The sequence below is a fragment of the Callospermophilus lateralis genome, chromosome 13 (genome assembly GCF_048772815.1).
Source record: "Callospermophilus lateralis isolate mCalLat2 chromosome 13, mCalLat2.hap1, whole genome shotgun sequence".
NCBI lineage: Eukaryota > Metazoa > Chordata > Mammalia > Rodentia > Sciuridae > Callospermophilus > Callospermophilus lateralis.
The window spans coordinates 21,630,836-21,650,993 of NC_135317.1; the positions used below are offsets into that span (position 1 = coordinate 21,630,836).

The 20,158-nt window shown below is 36.4% G+C and overlaps 1 pseudogene; it reads right to left on the reverse strand.

Annotated features, from left to right (window-relative positions):
• Positions 1-3,720: 3,720 nt before the first annotated feature.
• LOC143379318 (polyadenylate-binding protein 2 pseudogene) lies at positions 3,721-4,296 on the reverse strand (annotated as a pseudogene).
• Between the last annotated feature and the right edge of the window lie 15,862 nt (positions 4,297-20,158).

The window sequence follows — 20,158 nt, forward strand, 5'->3', positions numbered from 1 at the left end:
AGATTATCTACCTAATTTGTAAAATGGAGTCTAAGCTCTTATCTTACTGAGAGAACATTAGCAGGCTGTAGACTTTGTTTTTCCCCATAATGCCAGAATCTTAGACTTGACATGTTTCAGATGCACTCAGTATGCAAAAATATCTGCTGGTAACAATACCAGTTTGAGTATGAGTTTTGCTTTCATCTCTGACAATAATTCATATTTCTCACCTCCAGAGGATCTGCATTATCATTGTTCCCAGTTCAACTGACTGCCCAAACCCTTTCCCCTTCATCTGATTGCTTCATAGCAGAATCAATTTCTCACTATTCAATTTAGTTATATGGTTCCTCGAATTTTTTTCCTGTTCAATTTACCCTGTCTCGCAATTAGATTATAAATTCTTGGTAGTCAGCATCCATATCTTTTTATGCTTTAACATTCACATTTGACAATGATACAGAGTTTAGTGCATCGTAGATATTCATTGTTTATTGACATAATAGAATGATGTTCAAATGTATTTCAGAAAAAAAAAGTGCTCCTGTTGATCTATGTAGATATTAAAGAGAGAAAGTAAATTACTGGATTGATGTTTTCCTGCCATGTGTTTTGCAAAACTGAGTTTCAGGAATCAGGGCCAGTCCCTTTCTCATTGCATATCGATGTCTTGAAGTCTCAGGGACCAGGTATGCGGTATGCAACAAATGATGAATGAATGAATGATCTTATGGAGACTAAGGGTAAACTGTCTATTCTTTACATGCATAATAACTTTCCTGATATCATAATATCTGTCAACAAATGCCTTGTCAGAAATTGTTCTGTTTTCAGGTGGTCAGAATGTCTTGAAAAGTAGTTTCCAGTAAATTATCTGTGTGCCCACAGAAATCTGAGCCTGGACATCTATAGATAATATTCACTGAGTAGTTTTTAGGACTTATTATTGCTTATCACTATGGGTATGGATATGAAAGTGTCTTACAAATTAGACTTTTCTAACTTGGTTTCAGCACCATCAAATTCTTTAAAACCAAAGTTAATTTGTACCCATTTTTGTTCTTGATCCTCATACTGGAAATTTTAATGAATCTCATTAGATAATCATACATTCAACAAAACAATATCTTTTTAATATGCCATAGGTCAACATATACTTTGAAGGAACCACACATTTTTACTAAAGCAAATTTTTCCCTGAATATGTAGCCATTCTGGAACATAAGCTGACAATAAAACTTGCTTAGGAGAAGAGTCTCCTACGTTTAGGTGAGACATGTGACCCAGGGACCAACAGTCCATCTGTCTCATTTGCAAGTGTTGAAGAACTCCTGAAAACTCTAAAAGTAAATATGTTGTCAAAAGTGTTTTGTATGAGAAAGTCAATTTCTTCTACAAAAGGGCAATTTCTGCATCATATCAAGATAAACCTGTTTTTAGCAATTAATCAGTTAGTTATCATAGCAAAAACACCAGATGTAGAATATTCAACCTGATTTGGAAGTCTGCTAAATGTGGAGATCCTTAAGTAGCAAGAAGGATCTCTGATGAAGGGTGGAGAGTTCTCCAGGGGTTTTCTATGTGGAGCATCAAAGCCCTTCCATCCAGAGCCAACATGGCCACAAAAGACCCGGTGAATCACTCATGCTCAGCATTGAGTTGCAGCCCTGAAGACATCCTAAAAGCATTCTACACACATTTGCTCAAAGAGGACTGCCTTCAATACACAGGAAGTGCATATTTATTTGACTTTCAACCTGCTTATTAGCAGTTGTAGAAAGTAAAGATTTATTCATCAATAAAATCCAGACTCCATTTACCAAATTTCCTTTCTTTACTTTAATGAACTTTGTCTGTAGGGCTTTTAAAATTCATTTATAAAGTTTGAAATATATTCAGCTCTGCTGTCTTGTAGATAGATGGCCACATTATTACTTGTCTGTCAAATATAAGTAGGGTTGTTAATAACATAGAGGCAGCTACTAAAGATTCCAAACATGAGCACTCTTTTAAAGGAAATTGCAGTTCTAACCCCTGAAATCCCTTTGGAATCAATTACCTGACTTGGCAAGTACTATGAAATAGCTTATTTTTTTGTTAGGGGGACAAGACATGATTTGATATTCTTCAAAATATTTACCCAAAGTAGGCAAATGAAACTTGGTAATAGAAATGCAAAGAGGTTAGAGACACATACTCCATAAGGTCTACACCATTCACTCCATTAAGGATAGTTTAAATTCTCCTATGTCTGGCATATGATTTTACATAGATGTTGGGTTGGGACAGGAGTCAAAAAAAGTGAAGGATAAAAGAGTATTTCAAAAGTCTCCTTGTTGTATCAGCCTGTTAGAGTCTGTAAACAAGTCAGGATGGTGCCTGGCATTTTGCCAGAGAAATGATAGAGTCTGTAAACAAGTCTAGATGGCACCTGGCAAAATGCCAGAGGGAGTGGTTTGTGAAGTAACGCCAGCAAGCCATTAAGTGTGGAGATTCCTTATTGGTTGACTGTTGTATCTAGTTTATGCTAATTAAGATAAGCTGTGTGGAATGTATAAATATTGCTCCTGTCCTACAATAAAGGGCTCCCTCTCCTGCTGTATCAATCTACACAAGTTGTTCGTCCCCCCCCCCTTCCCCCGTTTAGTTTGCTGCAGCCGGACTGCAGCAGATGGTGGCCCGCTATGGGGAGCCCGGGGACACTCAGGGGTAAGTGACAGAAAAAATACTGCCCATCCCTAGATAGGATGGAAACAAATCTGCTCATCCCTAGGCATATAGGGCTAGAGGAAAAATGGCCATTTTGAGAAAATGGAGAAGATTGATACAGTATGTTTGTGTCTTGTTTTGTCTCAGTGTATTGTATTGTCTTTTTTTTTATTTTCAAAAACAACTTTATTCATGACACATATTTAAAAAAAATTCCCACCCCCTGGAAATGAGCTAAAAAAATAAACAAAATCCACCTCCCACCTTCCTGTTCCCACTTCCTCCCATTCCCTCCAAATAAAAGGGAAAAAAAGGCAAAGGAAACAAAACAAAACAAAACAAAAAAACTGAAAAACAAAAAACACCCCAAAACCCCCCAAAACAAGGTAGTGCATTTCCCCAGGAGGAAGGGGAATTTACACTGGAGCCTCTGGGAGCGGAACGGAGATCTTCTGGCTACAGAAACCTGCAAAGAAAGACACTCAAAACAGAAAAAGAAACACAAAAGGAAACAAAATAGATCACCAGGCAATCTGGAGGGGCAGGGAGCCGGAAAGAGGGTGGGGTGGGTGGTAGACCTGGCAGGACAGGAGCAGGCAGGCAGGGACTGTGAAAGGCAGGGAGAAGATGGAGGGAAGGTAACAAGCAGAACAGTTTGGTGTCCTTCCAGAGCCCTGGGTAAAAAAAAACCCTCCTACCACCCATGCCCACCTACCCTTGAGCAGCCCCCAAGGGGGTGAAGTGGGGCAGGGAAACATGGGGAACAGCTTGCGCAGTTGAGAAGTGTCCATGGCCAATCCCCAGAGTGAATGAGCAGCCCCCTGCCCCACTCCCTGGGCCTTCCCCTACTCCCCAAAGCAGGTCCCTCCTCAGCAGTTAGTTATGGGATTCTCCCCCCTTCCACAGTATATCTTTTTTTTATATATATATTTTTTTTCATCAAGGTCATCTTCTGTTTTTCTTTTCTTTAATTCTTTTTTTTCCTTCTTTCCTCTTTTTTTCCTCTCTCTCCTCCTAATACACACTTTTTTAGTAAGGGGAATACCATGATGTCGCTCTAGCTTGGCCCCTGTAGACGCAACCCCGGGGCCTGCTGTTAAAACCACTGTAGAATCGAGAGCGGGAACTGTTGTAGTTGGTAGTCCGGGCACGGTATCGGGCACGTGGGAAACCCCGGTCTGTTGTGCTGATGCCTGGTCTGTTGGTTCATTTTGGGATCACCTTGATTTGTCCTCCTCTAAATAAGGACTCATCTAAGGCCAGGGATGTCCTCACTGACTCTTTGTTGGAGAACTCTATATATGCAAACCCTTTGGGATGGCCACTGAATTTGTCACAGAGTATGGTAACACGATTGACTGCACCACAGCCATGAAAGTGAGCTTCCAGCTCTTCTGCTGTTGCACCATAGTCTACATTGCCAACATAAATGGAACGGGCATCAGCCTCCATCTTTTCTTCAATAGACATGATCACTGGGCCAACATTGCCTGGAGGTGGACTCATATTCATCTGCTTCTCTACCTCGTTCTGTAGTTCCTTCAGCTTTTCAGCTTCTTCCTCCATCTCCCTGAGCCCTGAGCTTTGATAGCTTCAAGCTCCGGGTCCTCAATGGTGCCGTCCCCTGGGTCACCCTCGACTAGTCCCGGTTCTTCCTCCTCCTCCTGGCTGCCAGGGGCTCCCGAACCAGGCCCAGGGCTTGGAGCTCCCTGGGGGGCGCGGGGCTGGGGTGGCTCCTCTTCGGGCTCGGGCTCTGGTTCCGGCTCCAGCAGCACCTCCCCAGGCTCCAGTTCCTCAGACTCCAGGCCGTTCAGGTAGTCCCCTGCGCCCCCAGGGGCCCCCTCTCCGGCCTCCCCATTGGCCCCGGGCACAAGATGGCACCGCCGCCCGGCCCCGGAGTCCTGACCGCCAGCAGCCCATATTGTATTGTCTTTATGATGAAAATATGGAAGGGGTGAGAAGTAAATTGTTAAGGGAAGAATGCACCCCAGTGGAACCAAGAATAGTTAGGGCATATATTGATGGAAGCCCAGGAACTCTATTCAGAAAGGAGAAAGTTCAGAAGAAGAAGGATTATCAGGAAAAAAGTTGCAGCAAAAGGCTATTACTGAATACTTTTCGTGATTGGAGGGTGCGTAAATTGGCGCAGCGGCTCCCACCTGCCCAAGCCGGTCATGGCGCAGCAAGGATTTTCCAAGCGGCAGTTGCCGGCTCTTCCCGCCCCCCTGCCCAGGGGAGTGGGACGCCACTGCGAGAGCCCAAATCTAGACCTGACCTGGAGGCACAGTCTCGCAGGCTCTTGCTCCCTGTGCCCAGTAGCAGTAGAGTCCGGGACACTCCCCAGGGCCATCTGGGGCTGCCCGGGATGCTACAGCCTGCAAAAGATGATACCGGCATCCCAGATGTTTGGTCATTTTCAATGCCAATAACTAAGCTACAATGGTTCTCCCACACCTGGAGGCTAATGAGTAATGAGCACTATTAAGGCTTAATTCAAATGTAAAAAAACTTGAGATAATGTACTAAATTGTTTAGAAGGTTGTTTTCTTAGTGCCTGCTGGAATACTACAGGATTTTCTTTAGCCATGCAGAGTTCCTGCCTTCGTCCCAGTGCCGGTGAAAACAAAAGTGGAAGAATTTACAGTGTTGCTGACAACTGGACCAAACTTCAGCTGAGAAATGGACAAGACTTCAGAGCTGTTGCTGTTTCTGCTACTACAGCTTAGGCTAGCTGCCTGCAGAACTTACCTGGACTGTGATTTAAGCTAGCTGCCTGCAGAACTTACCTGGACTGTGATTTAAGCTAGCTGCCTGCAGAACTTACCTGGACTGTGATTTACCTGGACTGTGAGTTAATCTATTGAGACACTGCTTTACCTGGACTGAGACAACAAACTGTAATCTACAACAAATTGTAACTCTGTATCTTTGCTAATGGTGTTATTGCTGGTATAATTTTTCCAAGGGCATCTTGCATGAAGCCATCAATTGGCTTGGTATTGTGGCATTTTGTATCCTCCCCTTCTGCTTGTAGCAGATTGTTTGTGGTGTTTGTGTAAAAACCACTATGGTTGTTATTTAAATTAAACAAAAGGGGGAAATGTTAGAGTCTGTAAACAAGTCTGAATGGTGCCTGGCAAAATGGCAGAGGGAGTGGTTTGTGAAGTAACGCCAGCAAGCCATTAAGTGTAGAGATTCCTTATTGGTTGACTGCTGTATCTAGTTTATGCTAATTAAGATAAGCTGTGTGGAATGTATAAATATTGCTCCTGTCCTACAATAAAGGGCTCCCACTCCTGCTGTATCAATCTACACAAGTTGTTCGTCACCCCCGGTTATTTTGCTGCAGCCGGGCTGCGGCATGAGCCTGCTTCTTATCCTATAAAGCATTGAGATGTATTTGGGCATCTATTTATTTTTCCTTGACTCATCAACAGTGTCCAGAAAGGGCATACTAGAAACAAAATAGTGTTAGAATATATAAAATATGGATATATAAAATATGTTATATATAAGATATATTAAATATATAAAATATGTTAAAAAACAGTCCAGTTTTGAAATATCCAAGAAGAGGTAGGACTAAGTCGATATTTCAGGTATCTTCACCCCTCTACCTTAGGAAAAGCCAAGATAGCCGTAAAAACCTACTGGCTTATCAAGGTAAATAATAGAAATTTTTCTTGACTAATTGTGAAAGAACAATAATTAGCTTATTTTGAAAAAAGTTTCTTTTAAGTTATTTTCATATGGATTATGGATACTTTCCAAAGTGGGAATTGGAGATTTTATACTACATAGCTATTAGCTATCAGTACTTCTTATGAAAAATGTTGATGCATTTTATAAGCTAATATGTATCTATTGAATATCTTCTTGCTATAATAGATGTAACAGTAATATAAACCTACTAATGCAATGTACTTTTTAAATGAAGCTTCAAATTGATTTGGAAACACATTCATGGCATTCCAAATATACCCCTAACATATTTAGCTCCATGTAGCATGTCTGGATATCTGAGGAAAGAGCAGACATTATAGAGTATTTGCTATAGCAAAGACTGCATGCCAAAATGGAACCAGGGTTAAACACTAAGGGTGGAGGTTGAATTTAAATAAGGTAACAAGGATAGTGGATGATTTGCTAACACCTAAGTTATATAGTCTGTCCCTGAAAGTTGGCTTATCAAGATAAATAATAGAAATTTTTCTCATCTAACTGTGAAATAATAATTGGCTTATTTTGAAAAAAATTCTTTTAAGTTCGTTTCATATGGGTAGTTTTCAGATTTGGGATGATTCAAGACTTTAGTGGTTAGAAAATGAACAATAATATGTGCATTTATTTTCATAAATTTCAAAAGACAGCCTTTGAAAGATACCTCATAATGTGTTTTATTTTTAATTGAAGAAAAAATAATGCCAGGATTTTACAATATATGATCAGGTAGTGAGTCTCACACAACAGCATGTTGATTGCCTTATGAGCATGTTTCAATTTGAAGCTTCTATATGATGTCAGTTTCACTCGCCTCCATCACAACGGCATTCTCACTATTTAGCATGTCCTCAGGGCTGAGAAACTGCTTTGTTAATAACTGCTATGATTTGGACACCAAGAATTCTAACAGGAGGAGGCAATGTCTTATTTTCCTTTAACATTCCAGATTCCATCAAGGTTTTAGTGGCTCCCTCTGGGAGCAGAGAAAGGTCATGCCAGGAGAATAATTATAGATTTTCATGTAACTCTTAAATGTATCATCTCTGTGTTTGCTAAAAGAGAGAAAACCACATTGTCAGCAAAAGTCCCCAAGGAATATTAAATTAAGCAACCTTCAGTTGGCACTGCTAGAAAAAAAAATATGCTAAAGGTATGAAAGAAATCTGTGAGGCATAACAACCTTTGCATTTTTGAGAATTTAAGGAATATTCCTTTGTGACTGAATTTTATTCATTTTATCAGTTACTGAGTCACTTTCAACATCTACTCAGATGGCTAAGTAGACACTTCCAAACACATTGAGGAGGCAGTATCGCTTAATGTTTCAGAACATTAGCTCTAAAATCCAGGTATGGTTTAATGCTACTATTCCTTTGATCAAATGTGTAATTTTGAACAAACTGCTCAAACCCTCTGCATCTTAATATTCCTCATCTGAAAAATAGGACAATATTAGTATCTATCTTATAAGGTTATCTTGGAAATCATGTACCATTTCCATGTGTTGCTGAACAGGAAGCATTTTGTTTCCTTGAATTATATGTGAGTCTCAATTACAGCAGGATAAAGGTGTGCTTCTTTTGAACAGTCAAGGGCTCTTTTTTTTTTTCCCCTTTCTTTGTGAAAGGAGAACTGGCACTCGAGGGAAGACACAAGCAGCCCTCAGGAATCTAGATATATCTGTATCCACATTTACATGCAATGGAGCATTCTGAGGATTTGAGATGGAATTTACAGATTATCAAAAATCATAAAATCAAAGCTATGTTCTTTGGCTTTGTCTTAATTTTTATAAAGAAGAGAAATGTATTGGCCCACAGTTCCGAAAGCTTGGAAATCCATGATCAAGGGACTGCCATCTGATATGAGCCTTCTTGCTGTGTCCTCCCAAGGTGGAAGGACAAAAGGAGGAATAGAGAAACCAAAAGGGGGTGGAACCCCTCCTCCATGAGACACCCACTCACACAATGAACACCCTCATCCTTCAGCAATGGCATCAGTCCATTCCTGTGTGTGGAGCCCCCCACTCAAACATCTGTGCTGGGATTTCACCACTGCTGCACTGGGGATGAAGTTTCCAACAGGGGATTTGGGAGACACATTCACATCATAACAGATTTCAGGAGAATTTCTGCTCAGCTGGTGTTCAATGTAGGATTTGCCTGGATTTCTGTCAGGTTTGGGTTATCGTGTGAGCACATTTGAGTGAGATGTGATTTTTGTTCCCCTTATTTGCTTCATTATCACCCAAATAGTCTGCTTCCACCTCATTATAAAGACAAGGTGCTTAAAATCACTTCATCAAGGACCCATCATTTTTAGGTGTACTTCATCATGATCATATAGAATGCATATATCAGTATTCAGTATTGATTTCTTTGGTAATATAATGATCACCACATTTACAGAAAAGACAAAAATACTGAAGATTTGAACTAAAAGAGTGTATTTCTTGGGCAGGATGCTTGCTGAGTCACCATCACATGTGGCTCCTCGAGGTGTAAGCTGAAATTGTGTCACTGTTGTTTTTCAGCTAATCGTATTATTATCTACTTGAAGAAAGTGAAATGTAAAAACACAGCCAGTGAAGGCAAAGATCTGAAGATACGAATCCTAATCCCTTATAAATGTTTTCTGTTTTATTAGTCAATCCTTAACCCTCAGCCCTCTGCAATATTGTTAACATCTTTTTAAAAATAAAAGATGTCTTCTTGCTACAGATCTGGGGCCTCTCAGGAAACTGACGCAACACAAAGACTCCCCCTCAAGCTCCGATTCTTGTGATCAAGTCAGAAAGAGTTCAGACACATTGCTCAGAGTAGCAGGCATGAGTTTATTGAAGGGATGGTAAATGAGGCAGGGGATATTTCCTTTTTTTTTTTTATATTCTTTTTTTTTACTGGTTGTTCAAAACATTACAAAGCTCTTGACATATCATATTTCATACATTAGATTCAAGTGGGTTATGAACTCCCATTTTTACCCCAAATACAGATTGGGTCCTCTCAGAAAGGAGAGGGACAATATGCCTTTCCTGCACTGTAGTTTTATTGGGGATCCCAAAGAAGTTCCCAGAGAGTCTCACTCAGTTCTACCTTTCAACTTTGGGCTGACAGCAAGATGACCTCAGACTTTTAAGTCCCCTCTCCATGACATTTCTAGCTCTCTTTGGCCCATGCTGATTGGTTTTCATTGAATTCTTAATCATAGATTCTTATAGATTTTATTGTTAGGAGGAATTAGCCTTATCTCCCTGAGTTTCAGGACCAGGTGCGTAGAAAAGGTTTCAAAAGTGTCTCCCTTCAGGGTAATCAGGATTCCTTCAATGGACATTATCTGCATTTCTCCTGCAGATAACAGGTAGTTTGCTGAGGAATGCGATATATTCTGTCCACTTAGGCCAGGTAGAACTGCACGTAAATTGCTTCCTGGAAAACAAAACATGTGGGGGTCAGCAGAGTGGGCCCATTTTATAGAATTATTCCCTTAACTTCGTGTTCTCACCATCCACAGCTGTCTGTTCCCTAACGTTCTGAGAGCCGGTACTCAGAATTCATCAGTTCGTGAGGCTGTTTTGTTTTCAAACTACTTCATATGCATGTGCTTGCAGATCTGCGCCCTCCAAATTGACCATCAGTCAATAGTGGCTACAACTGTAATCCACGCAGAAACTTTGTGTCTTTATCACACAGATGGGTCATGATACTCTCAGGATTTTTATTTTATAATTTGGATTTTAAACACATTTACTTCTTTTGAAGAGTTTTTATTTCTATAACTCTGTTGAACAAAATATATTTCATATAAGTATTTTTCATTATATAACCTCAAGGCTCAAAGCATCAATTAAATATAGTTTTACACAACATGTTGAGAATGATTGTCTTAAAATGAGAGGTTAAATAGATATCACCCTTTTTTAAATGACCCAATCAATCATTATTTATAAACAGGTGTTCTTTTATTATCTATGCAGCATGATATATATAAATATATACATATACATACATTTATGTATGTATATGTATGTATGTATGTATATATATATATATATATATATATATATATATATATATTAATTATTCACCCTTGGCTAGAAACCATCAGTTTTTATTCTAAGGGTCCTCTTAACAAAATTTAAATTCAAGCAGCTTTCCTGGTTTGTTGTTTCTTATTTGCTATTAAGTAAAATTAGAATAAGATGTACTCTGTGTTTGCATAAATATGTCAAATTATATTCTACTGTCATGAATAACTAAAAAGAACAAAGAATTTTTAAAAAATACCTTACTAGATTGTTTTGAAAATGACATGGTCTTTATATCTAATGGGTTTTGCATCCATATATTCTACCAACAGTGGATCAATAATATTTGAAGAGTTGCATCTTTACTGGACACATACACAATGTTTTTTCTTGCAATTATTCCCTAAAAATACAATGAAACAACTATTTTATGACTTTTTAAAATTAGATATTATATACAATAAACAGGTGATTAAAAGTATAAAGAAGAACATATGCAGGTTATGTGCAATACAATGACTTTTTATATGGGGAACTTGAGTATCTTGCAGATTTTTGGTATCCATAGGGGTCTTGGAACCAATTTCCACTATGCAGATAACAATATTAGCAAACAATGCCAAAAGAAATCTTCTTTAACAAATTTTTTCTTGGATTCAAACAATAGTGGGTAAGTTCTTAAAGTTGATTACTTTTAAAAGGAATTTCTTACCTTTTAAAATCAAGCAGTGTGTTGTTCTTCTGTGTGTGTTATAATTATATAGGCAAGAGAAAGCCTTGCTGCTCAGCTAAAAAGTAATTTACTGGTAGTGAAAATGGAATGCTGGATTTAGTTGAGAAGTAAAGAAAGGTGAAATTATTGATTACAATGTAGGAACTAATTTTTCTTAATTCATTAGCTAAATGTGAATGCATTAAAATCAAAAGAATGTGAATCAAGTCTTGCTTTAATTAAAAAAAAGAAATCGAAAGGATTACTGTTTTAAACCATTTATTTTACTAATTAGGCAGGCAAAAGCAATAATTAGTGGCTTTACAAACTAATTAAGAAAGAGTAAGTTTAAAAGTCATTGGAAAACAAATATTTAAAATAGTTTTAAAGACCAAACATGAAAAAGTGCATTGAAACTATTATTCTCATTTATTATTGGTGTCATTGTAAGTTGGCATAACTCCTTGGGAAAACCATTTGAGTCATAAAAATAAATATCTCCTTTGACTCAGTAATCCTACTTCTGGGAATTGATCCAAAGAAAGTAATTTAAATGAAGGCAGATACTACTTGAATAACAAAAAAGTAATTCATTATATCATGTTTAAGAGCAAAACATGAGAAGATAATAAATAAACAAAATCAGTAAATAAATAAATGATGGAACCCTTACTAAATGGAATATTAAGATATCATTAAAAGAAATAGGGTATATTTGATATATTTAATGCTTGTGGAAAGGTTGTGTGATTCTTCAAGTTCAAGATAGCAGACTGAAGACATAATTTATATTTTATTTTCTTCCAAAAAAGTAATGTATAAGTTTATAAATAAGTAAATAAGTACAAGTTTATTTATAAGAGATCTGAGAGAGGGAAGTGATCCTGCATCAGGTCAGAAGTACTGATAAATATGTAGAAAATGAGAGACATTTTGAATTATTTACTCATAAATCAGTGTGATTCATGCCTGGAGTGTGCATAGAAAATAATGTTAGAGGAGGTGCAAGCCTCTCACTTCTGAAGTGTTCTTAAGAACCTAATCTTGTTGCAAAATAATATGGGAAATGAGAATGGGAAGAGAGGAAGATCAACATCATGGATTGTAAGACCATGAGTTGCATGTCTTCACACACACTGGCACGCACACACATACACACACACACATACACACACACACAGAGTCTTTCTATGGTGGCTTTTTTCTCAGGGTTAAGTGTGATGTGAACTAGACACAGGAAGAGTTAGGTTTGCCACTTGTCAATGTTGATGCCCAGAGTCAAGTTTTCCTCATTCTATCAAGAATGGAGATAAAAATACCCCTGATTTCCTGCCTGCTTCTTAGATGTGTGTCTTAGGATCTATCAAAGCTTCTCGTTTAGAGGTTGTGATCAACTTGTTTACTCAAGTGAGATGAAGAAATAGAATTCCATGGTTGCCAAAAGAAGTTCTGAGCAGCCTTCTGTAATTGATGTAGTTCTTCATTCATAAATGTAAGCAGACAGCCAAGGACGACAGGATATGAGAAAAACACCAGTGGCTGTCCCTAAATTATTTTAAGGATGAGAAGAAAGATAAAATGATAAGAGAACAGAATAAAGGCTTAAAATAATCTTAATTTATATCTTTAGTATTACTATGAAATGAACAAATTCCAATAAAAAGAATATAAAATTCCAAAGGAATCTGCGGAATTTAAAATTTTAATAGTTGTAGATTATGTACATGATTTTTAACCTATTATGATTTTTTTTTGGTAATTAGTAGAATGCTGTTAGTGGTTTTAGCACTGATAGTGGTTTTATGTTACTCTTGTACTATGTATAACTATATAACAGTGTGTACTGTTCTCAAGTAACTACTTACCCTAATGAAGAAAAATAATTGGAAAGCCCCAGTACATAGTTCTAAATTAAACATATTCTTAAATGTTTATCCTTGCTCCTCTAGGTTAAAGAAGTCTGAGAAGAGTTGAAATAAAATTAAAATTCAGCTTATCAAAATTTGTTGGTTAGACTGAAAGCTGTGCTCAGAGGGAAATTTACAGCATTGAATGCAAAAACGAAAAGTGGCATCTAACATCAATAACGTTGCTTCTGCCTTAGGAAAACAGAAAAAAAATATGAACAAATTAAATCAAAAATAAACCTAAGGGGGAAAAATAATAAAATTGGAGCAGAAATCAATGAAATTGATAACACAAACAACAGAAAAAAAGTCAATAAAATCAAAATGGACTTTCAAAGACGTGAATTTTAACTATAAACTTGTAGCCAAATTAACAAAAAAAGAGAAAATTCAAACTTCTCATAACAGAAATAAAAGAGACAACATGACTATTAATTTCATAGGCTTTAAAAGAACAATAAAAGAATAATATGAATAATTGTATGCCCACAATTTGATAAAATAGATAAAAGGGACCGATTCCTTAAAACATACAAATATACAAGGAGAAAATAATAATCTGAATAGGTCTATAGGTCTACTAAATAAGTTGTTAATGACTCATAAACTTTCAATCAATAATTAATATCCTAATGAGAAATTAATTTTATTCTATCTTAATTTGAGCCTGTCTTCAAACTTTCTTTATGCACATCCAAGGCTTTGAAGTACATAAATTCCGTCACTCTGAAGAATTTTCTTTGACATTCATCATAAAGTCGTTCTACTGGCAATAAATTTGTTAAATTTTCATTTTTCTGAGAAATTCTTCATTTCCCCTTAACTTTTAAAGTATAATTTCACTGAATATAGAATTCTAAGTTGTTGGATCTTTTCTTTTATCATTTTAAAAAAGTTCATTCCACTTTTTTCTTGCTTGCCTGGTCTTAAAAAAAATCCAATGTACTTCTTACCCTTGTTCCTCTATAGACAAGTTTTCCGGCTTTCAAATTTTTCTGCAGTTTGAATTTAATACACCTAATAGTATATGTATGCTGATTATGATTCTCTGAGGTTCCTGGATCTGTGGTTTTGTATTTATCATTAATGTTGAAAAATTCTCAGTCATTATTGTTTCAAATATTTTTTCTATTCCTTGCTTTGATTGTATTTTTGTGCTTCTGGAATTTTCATTATGCATATGTTATATATTTTTGGAAGTGTTACACAGTTCTTGGTTATTCTGTGATTTTTTTTCCATTGTTTTCTTCACCTAATTTCCTATGTACATATCTGAATATACCATAGTAAATCTCACCATCAAGTGCATGCATAAGACACTAATAAAACAACTATAAGTAAATAGCAGAAAGATCAGTAGAATAGAGGGAAGAGAATAGGGAGAAGGAGGAGGGGAGAGGGACAGGAAGTACTGGAGAATGAATTAAAACAAATTATACTCCATGCTTTTACAATTATGTCAAAATTTATTCTTATGTATAACTAAAAAGAAACAATAAAAAAGAAAAAAGAAAATTTAATTTAATGTTAACTTTTGATATTTTGTCAAGTTCACTAATACTTTTCTTAGCTATATCCAGTGTATTTAAAATTCTATCCATGACACTCTTCTTTCTTGTTATGGTAACTTTCAATTCTAGCATTTTCTTCTCTTTCTTTCTTATAATATCCATCTTTTACTACCTGTTTTACCCACTCTTTCAGTTCGATTTCTTTACATATTAGTCAGAGTTATTAAATTTCTGTTCTGAAATTTTAAATCTCTCTGTCATATCTCTATCTTGTTCTGATGTTTGCTCTGTCTCCTCACACCGTTCTTTTGTCTTTTAACCTGCCTTGTACTGATGTTCTGAGTGAAAGGAATTAAACAAAGCAGGTACTTTCGGTGAAGGTTTTGCTTCTCTGGCCAGGGTTTAGTCTGTCTTTAACATTTGCTCTACTTGCATCAGAGGCTTAAATTTCCTCTGGTGCTCTTCTTTTTGTCTCCTTGTTGTCTTTGAGTTTTCTTCAAGGCTTCTTATTAAATAGTATCTGAGACTCCCCATTCTTTTTGTTTTATCTTTCTGTTATCATACAAGAGCTCTGTTAATGTAGTGGTAAGGTAGCAGCGGAAGAGACATGTTCTGTAGTCCTATAGTCCTATGATTGGGTCTTAGTTTTTAGTGAGCTTGTGTCCCTGGGCTGTGTCCTTCATAAATGATTCTAAGTCTCTCTACCCCTTGTGTTAGAGAGCAAGACTAGAAGAAGCTAGAGTTGAGTATTTTTCTTCTCCCAGGTAGTTTGGTCCCTGCTAAAACACTAGTAGTTTATGCTCTGCTCAAACAGGTTTTTTTCTGAGAGCATCATTGTGAAGAACAGGATCCTGCAGCATATTTCAAACTGGCAACCCCCCGACCACCGCCTATCCAGACATAGTGTCGGGTGGGATATGTTCTCTAATCTTTACTGGTAGAGCTCCTAGAAACAAAACTCATGAGAGTATGAGGGCCCCCCAGAAGATTCCATCCATGGAGCTTCTGTTTCTCACACTCATTCACAACAAGCTTCCAGAAATTCATCAATTGTAGTTCAGGTTTCCCATCTCAGTTCTAGTTTAGAAGTTATCTTAGCCATAGTAAGTTGGAATTGCTCAAATCTACCTGTCTGTCATCATTTTTTGTGTCTCTGATTTGCCTTGTGACCTCAGTTCACTGATGGAACCAAGAAGAGTCATGGGTTTTCACATTATTTCAGCTTTGTTTCATATCATGTGGAAAGAACTGATAACACCTAAGCCCCTTTTATGTGAATATGGAGAAATTTCCATTTGAAATTTTGGAATTTTTAATAAAATATGCTTCAGAAATAAAAAAAGTAAAATTTCACTGAAGAGATTGATGAAATAGTCAAATCTTTCAACTTTTGTACAAAAGATAAAGAAATTCAATATATGTGGTGAGAGGCTATGTCAATAAATAAGTCAGTAGGAATGCAGTGCAAAGATCCAAGGACCCAGGAAATTGAGGGAAAAACTAACAAAATACAGTAGAATGTTCTGGATCTGAAGAAAGTTAGTTTAATCTTTAGATTAAAGTTTAATCTTTAGATAAAACTATGCTGATTTGATAATGAAAAAGGACAGACACAAAGAGAGAACTTCTTGAGTTTTCTCTCACCAAGGATAAAGATTACCAGAGGGATAGTGGAAAGCTACCAGAGAGTGAAATTCACATTACTTACAAAAGGAAACTCAGACTGACAGCAGATTCTGGTTTCTCATTAGCAATAGTGAAGCAGTGCCAGAAGTCAGCAGACACTGTGTCAATGTTTGAGGGGAAGTCACAGAATCTAGGGTTCTGTAATCTCAATATGAATCATATGAGAAGGTAAGATGTGACATTGCAAATGGACACACCTATGGTAACAGCATTAAAATATGAAACTCAGTCTGGGGATAGAGCTTAGTTGGTAGAGTGCTTGCCTTGTATGCACAAAGTCCTGAATTTGATCCTCAGCATGACAAAATAAAATAAAATAAAATACGAAACTGGCCAGCATAAAACAACAACAACAAAAGTTGGTAGCACCTGGAGGAAAAAGGAGAGTGTACATATTTTCATTAAAGGAAGTCAAGAAAACTTCAGGTAACCCAAATCAAATCAGAGTTTCCTGCAGGTCACCTGCAAGTCAGAGTTGGTTACACCCTCCATAGACTGACCCAGAAAGAATCAAATGCAAAAACAACAAAACATTTAAAAATGAAGAACAAATGGTGATTCAAGAAATCATGGATATAACCTAAGAGTGAAAGATTAAAAAATAAATAAATCTAACTCTGTGGCAGAATGAGAAAATAGTTGGATCATATTCGAGTAGGAAATTAAAAACCTCCAAGGAAATATTTTGAAGTAGAGACTGTGAAATAAATAATATAAACTTACTAATGAAATGAAGGCATATGTTGCTTTGTTAAAGAAGAAGGAGAGATGAAAGGAAGGAAGGAAGAGCCAAAGGGAGGGAGGGAGAAGAAAGAAAAGGAGGAACAGAGGAAGAAGAGAGAAAGGGAGGAGGGGAGAGAGAGAGAGAAAAAAAGTCATTTGAATTTGCAGGCATAAACAAATTCATACAGGAAAAAAAAGTCAAGAATCCAAAAATCAAACAAAATAAGATATGGCAAGGTTTTTGAGTAATTATAAAGCTACAATTCTTCTGATCTTGATGCTTAAAATCTTATCTTTAAAGAGCCTCACTTTGGGTAGCTTACAAAATGGCACGATTCCCAAATACCAAATCTATGAAAATCAATGTCTGTGTACTTGATGGTGTGTGCTTGGGGAGAAGAGGAGGCAGGAAGTTGGCAGAAGGTTGAGTTTCCTGTCTGGGTTGACAGCTAAGTGAACGCATGCACTGGTGTAAGGTCTTAGTGTAGATAGATGCTCAGGAAGACACTATGCTACACAGACCCGAAAGTATAAGAGGTTAATAGTGGCTGGAACCCCCTAATGAGAGCTGTACTATAGGAATTGATATGCATTTATATTTTAACAAAATATGCAGAAAAAACTTTTCTGGATTAACATGTAGTTTACTTTGTAGGGTTGTGAAATTGTGAGGTTTTCTTCTGTTTCCTGGCTTTCAATTCTATGGTTATATAACTACAAAATAAAAATGGCTTTATAATTAAAAATGGAATAGATCTTCTAGAATTTAAAATAATTGACCAAAGTTAATTATCATGTTTATAACAGCCACACCTGTTATATAATATGGTTGCCAAGAAGCATCTTAAAAATGTGAAAATGCATCTGCTATCATGATTTGGTAGAAACTCCTCTGAACGTCTACATCATGATGACATTACTCAGTTTTATGATCTCCATGATGAAGGACGGGGTTGGCTAGACACCGGCTGATCCTCTGGGGGATATTTAGTGCTAATGTGGTGATTAAGACCTCCTCCTGCACCTTTCCAACCACCAGAACTATCAAACCCGTACTGGGCAAATCATATAATCTTTTTTTAACTTTAAAAATGCACTAGAGCCTATATTTCATACTAAAAATGTCTTGGTCTTCAGGAAGATGAAGAAACATCTGCAAATAAGCTAAATCTCCATCTGTCTCTTTTTCTCTTGGGCTTTGGGTTTACAGATTTTTCAAGAGGAGAGTGTGTGTGTGTGTGTGTGTGTGTGTGTGTGTGTTTGTGTGTGTGCACGTGTGCCATATATGTTTATAAAATAGGCAGATACTTGCTGTGTAGAAAAATATTTTGAGATGTGCTTTCTAATTTTGTGTATTTACTAACTCTTTGAAGAACAAAAATCTTAAGTGGAAAACATGCTCTGGAGAACCTATCTGTTGTAAATTTCTGCAAGACCCTGAGTCAAACCAAGATCTAAAGGAAGATTTGAGTTCCTCTAAGCTGGGAATCTCATGACACATCACCTATGTTGACAGAGATGGGTAGCTGACCTCTGAGAGGATCCAACTCTGACCACCATGCTGACCCTTTACCTTCTCCTAATGCTTCTTCTGCAGTCAGTGGGAGTCAGATAGGACAAGGTTTACTTCTTAGGTCTGACCAAGCCAAGGTTACAAGTACTTAGTCATTAGTTCTTCCTTGTTAGTGTCCAACCATGAGACAGGTTATTTTGGATTTCATTAAAATACTTAGTGAACAAAATTAATTGAATGGCTTTAAGCTTACATGAGATACTATATGTGAAAATACTCTGAGCTGCAAAATTCTAAAGGAATGTGTGAAACTATGACTAACATCACCATTTACTATAAATATGAGATAAATATGTACATATATGTGAATTCATCCTGTATATAAGTCACCCATATATTATTTTATAGAGGATTTTATTTGAAAAGCATGAACTCTTTTTATTTGTATATGTTGAAAAAAAAAGTTTAACCTAAATTTCAGAAATATTATTTTCCTGGTTAATCAATTAGTCTAAGAGAATAACAGTTCTGTAAGGTGAAATAGGAATAATAATTATTGAGAAGAAAATGTGAAAAAGATAGAATTAAAACAGGGTATTTTCCTCTGTTGTTGCAAAGTCAGAGAAGTAAACAAATTAAATTCTTTTAAATGTGGTGTCACATTGGCCTCTGCCCTTGTTCTGAATTTTCCTCACCTAGTTCTCATTTTACTGTGTATCATGATGTCATTTTTTTTCAATGTGTTTTTTTCTCTCACCCACTTTCTCTTTCCACTACTTCTTCCTTTACCTTTTGTTCCTATTTGCATTTAAGTTTGCTACTACAAGTTTGATGCCTACAACCTTTGTGGCTATAAATCAAAATAGGAAGTGAATATTTGCATTCATTGAAAATTTTGCAAAACAAATCTATGCAAAATCCAGCGGATGAAGAGGACCCTGGTCAGGAAGCGCCTGCTAAGTTTAAAAAGCATGAAGTGAGCACAGGCAATAGAATGTAAGAACAATTTGTTTTAACCTTTTCAATAAAGCCATTTTAGATAAGAACTTATTCTTTGTGAGGAAGAAACTGTTTGACATTGCTAAGAATGGATTCCCAAGTGCCTCAAACTTTCTTGGAAAAGTCTATTCGTATTCACAAGGAAGCTTCTGCATGTTCACATAACATATCCAAACTAATAAAATATACAGAAACTTAAGAAAACACTGTAATTTACTTTCTCTGGATTACTACAAAACCTTAAATGAGAAGCATGCCAAGGAATACGGGACCACATGATACAACAAATAAATATTAATTACCTATCACTCTAAAGTCCTAGATATATTAAGTTAGAAGAAATAATAAGTGAATATAGGCATGTCTCAAAGCAATTAATAATACTCCTGAAAGCATACATTTGTTAAAATTTTGTTCATTATATATTAAAATTTTAGCAGATCATTACCCTATCTTTCACAACTCTTTATACTCAGGTCAAATTTAGAATTGCAAGTATTTTTGTGTACATAAATATGCATTCAAATATTTACATAATGTGATAGCAGTAACCTTAACTCATATTGTGACTCGATTGATTTTTTTAAATATAAATGTGAACATGACAATTAAATCATTTGTGCATCTTTTATAGATATTAAAAAATTTTAAACATATTCATATCCC